General features: G+C 34.4%; 1 non-coding gene across 1 annotated transcript; it reads right to left on the bottom strand.

Annotated features, from left to right (window-relative positions):
• Window positions 1-2,765: 2,765 nt before the first annotated feature.
• TRNAV-CAC (transfer RNA valine (anticodon CAC)) lies at window positions 2,766-2,837 on the bottom strand. The gene has a single exon. It is a non-coding gene; the product is annotated as a tRNA-Val (tRNA).
• Window positions 2,838-3,407: the final 570 nt, after the last annotated feature.

The following is a 3,407-nucleotide window of genomic DNA, read 5'->3' as shown; positions in this document are numbered from 1 at the left end:
CCAGCTCTGAAGGCGAGAATAAAGAGGATCCCACACTGACTCCTGGATTCTGTCCAAGATATTTCAAATATTTGATGTGACATAATATGAGTGGGGCGTTTTATTCCCCCAGGGCTCGGGGGAGGGAAATTCCTGACCATACAATCATATTCTGACCTCCTGAAATTTACCCTGTTCTTGCACTTTGCGTGGGTAATGCAGTTATTTCCCGCCTGACGGGGAGCCTTGTGCTGGATGGACGAGAAAAGATTTCTCATTTTAACCACCTACCACTGGCCAAGGTTGCTGGTTTTCACTCTAACAATGGCAGTCCTCTCTATCTTTAGAGAATTTAGGGCATCTTCTATGTCTGCTGTTGAATGTACCTGAATTTAGCAAATTGTAATGGAGCAAAGCAACAACACCGTGATGTAAGAGCAGTCTGGCATTCCTGAAGTGCAGGCTGCGAATCAGGACCCGAATGTACTTGTCCACACCACAGCTTGTCCAGATGTAACAACTGCAGTTTCTGGACTCAAGCACCAACTGGGCTGGGAAAATAGGCGAAATTCAGTTAAATAAAGGGTTAGCTGCTCTTGCATTTGACTGAATACATCTTGTTCTTAAAATAACTGCATAGTTGAGTTGAATTATTTTTTTAATGCTTGATTTTGTTTACATTCGTGTTTTTTTTTTAAAGTCGTGCTATCAAAGGATAATTTATGTCTGTAATCGCACCCTTAACAAAACTGGCTAATCACCCAACTAAAACAAACATTTCAAAAATAGGTAAAGTGAAAAAAAGGTTGTTTTCATTACCACCTTAGATTGTTTCAGTGAATAACACCCATGACCTCCTTAAGACAAACTTACCATTCCAGGTGGAAAAAGATTCCCCAGAAACAGGAATCACAGGCACACAAAACTGCATCCAGCCATGGTTTTGGAGTCTACAAATTCTTCACTACTAGGGGCTCTTTTTTTTTTTTTTTTTTTTTAAAGGAGACTGCTTCTCTGATGTTATTAAGTTTGTAAATGTTCATAAATATAAGATATTTTAAGAATAAAGTTATGTTGCTAGATTAAGCCTCCTTGTCTGAAGCATTTTGAACCTATAACAAGTATTTTTCTAAGGTAGTTACCTAGAAGTGAAATTGCTGGGTTGAAGGATATGCATATTTTAAATTTTGATAGAAACTGTGAAACTTATCTCTAAAAGTATTGTACCAATTTACACTCCCATCAGCAGTATTAGAGGACCTGTTTCTGTGCACCTGAGCCAATGCTTGCTACTATTACTATTTTAATATTTTATAAACTGATGTGTGAAAGTGATAGCTCACTGTTCTTTTAACTTGCCTTTTAATTTGGTTACTAATGAGACCGAGCAGCTTTGCATTTGCCATGATCTCTTTGACGCTGAATTTTTAACTTGTATTTTATTTTAATAAACAAGTTCATGTCCACATTATAAAAAGGCAAATAGTGCTAAAAGGGTTGTAATAAAAAGAAAATATCAGCGCTCTAGTTCCCTCCTTTCTTCTGTTGTTTCTCCCTCCAAGGACAAAACCTTTCAAATTTTATGATTGTTTCCGCTGCTCTTTGCTTCCATATTTCTAAATAATGTGCGTGCATTGCTGTCTTTTGATTCTTCATTTTTATGGTTTACTCATTTTTACTTCTGAGGCAAGTTGTCTAGCCTAAATTTATTCTTTTTTTCTTGCTTAGCAGCAGGCCCCTATGCAAAATGGAATGGCGTTTCTAGCTAAACATGCTTTTCTGCTCCCTTATAGGCAGGCTGGATGATTGATTTGAATGTGGAAGTTGTTTAAAGGGAAAAGCTCCTTAAAGGGAACTGACCTATAGGTGAATTTTTACTTTTCTCCTTTCCTTTTTGTTTGGAACACAGATGTAATGGCTGGTGCTTGAGTAGTTATCTTGTGACCATGAAACAAACTGGAAGACTGAATTGTCACACCGAAACTAATAGAGCAAAAAAGCACAAGTAATCTGGGCCTTTGCTCTCCATAGAAATTCTCCATCCACTTAGATTTTACTTCCTTAAACTCTGCTGATCACTTATTATTTTTCCATCTGCTTTTTGATTTTATGTGTTATGCTCACATTTAAGTATGTTCCCTAATTTCATGGAAAATGGAGGTTGTGGTCCTGTTACATATTTTTCATGCAGTTTTGTGGTTATTGTTTAGAGGCTAAAAGCCAAAATGCCTTTTTTGCACCACATTAAAACTAGAATTTTAGTATATTTTCCTTAATGTCCTTATGCGTATTGTAAATTGGTTTCTACAAAGGTTATATCCTTTCACATTTCCCAGCAGTTGTGAGTTAACACGTCTGTCTTAACTAATGTTGTCTACATTAAACACTACCTTAAAAAATTCATCAATTTCATAGGCTAAAATGACATTTTTTTTTATTATTAGTGAGACTGAAACATTTAAAAACTCATTATTAATCTTATATTTCTTTTGTGAATTTTATTTTTATCTCACTTGTTTATCTTTGTTTTTACTTACCATTTTTATCTTTAATATTTTCTTATTGATTTTTAAGAACTATTTATATTTTTGTGTCATTAGCCTCCTTATTCAATTTTTTTATAAACATTTCTCCTGTTTTTCACTTGTGTTTTTATTTTATTTTTGGTGTATGCAAACTTACCTTTTTATATAGTTACATTCATTAGTATTTCCTCTGTCTTTTCTTCTAATTTTTAATTTTTTTGAGGGGAGACGTAGTTAGATTTACTTATTTATTTATTTGAGTGGAGGTACTGGGGATTGAACCCAGGACCTCATGCACGTGAAGCATGTGCTCTACCGCTGAGCTGTACCCTCACCCTGGCTTTTCTCTTACTGCTTTTTTGTTAAGAAGATATCTTTCCCATTCAGAGAGCTTTAAGGTATTTATCTATGTTCTCTTCTAATGGTTTTTACATGTAACTCTTTAATATACATGAAATTCATTTTGATGTATATGCTAAGATTTCATTTGTTTTTCAAATAGTGCAGTATTTTTGCTGCATCTTGTATTGAGTAATAAAACCCTTCTGCATTGCCCTGTTGTGCCCCTTTTAACAGTTATTAACTGTTTACTTATTTTGAGGCTATCAGTTTAGTTTTCCTGGCTTCTTGGTTGTTTGGCCACTGCCATGGTTATTGAATGACCACAGGTTTATAAGACATTTTAGTATTTGTTAGGGCAAGTGAATACTTCATTACTTTTCCTTCAAATGTAACTATTTCTTTTCTGTTTGTTTCTAGAACATCTTAAATAATTTTGGCAAATATTCAAAATATCTATGTGAAACTTTGACTTAGATTGTGTTCATCTTATTCCTTATTTTTATGAAATGTTAACATATTGGAAAAATTCTGTCTTCCCATCCAGGAACATTATTTACTCAA

This window comes from Camelus bactrianus, chromosome 27, assembly GCF_048773025.1.
Source record: "Camelus bactrianus isolate YW-2024 breed Bactrian camel chromosome 27, ASM4877302v1, whole genome shotgun sequence".
NCBI lineage: Eukaryota > Metazoa > Chordata > Mammalia > Artiodactyla > Camelidae > Camelus > Camelus bactrianus.
This window is presented reverse-complemented; position numbering and strand designations above follow the sequence as displayed.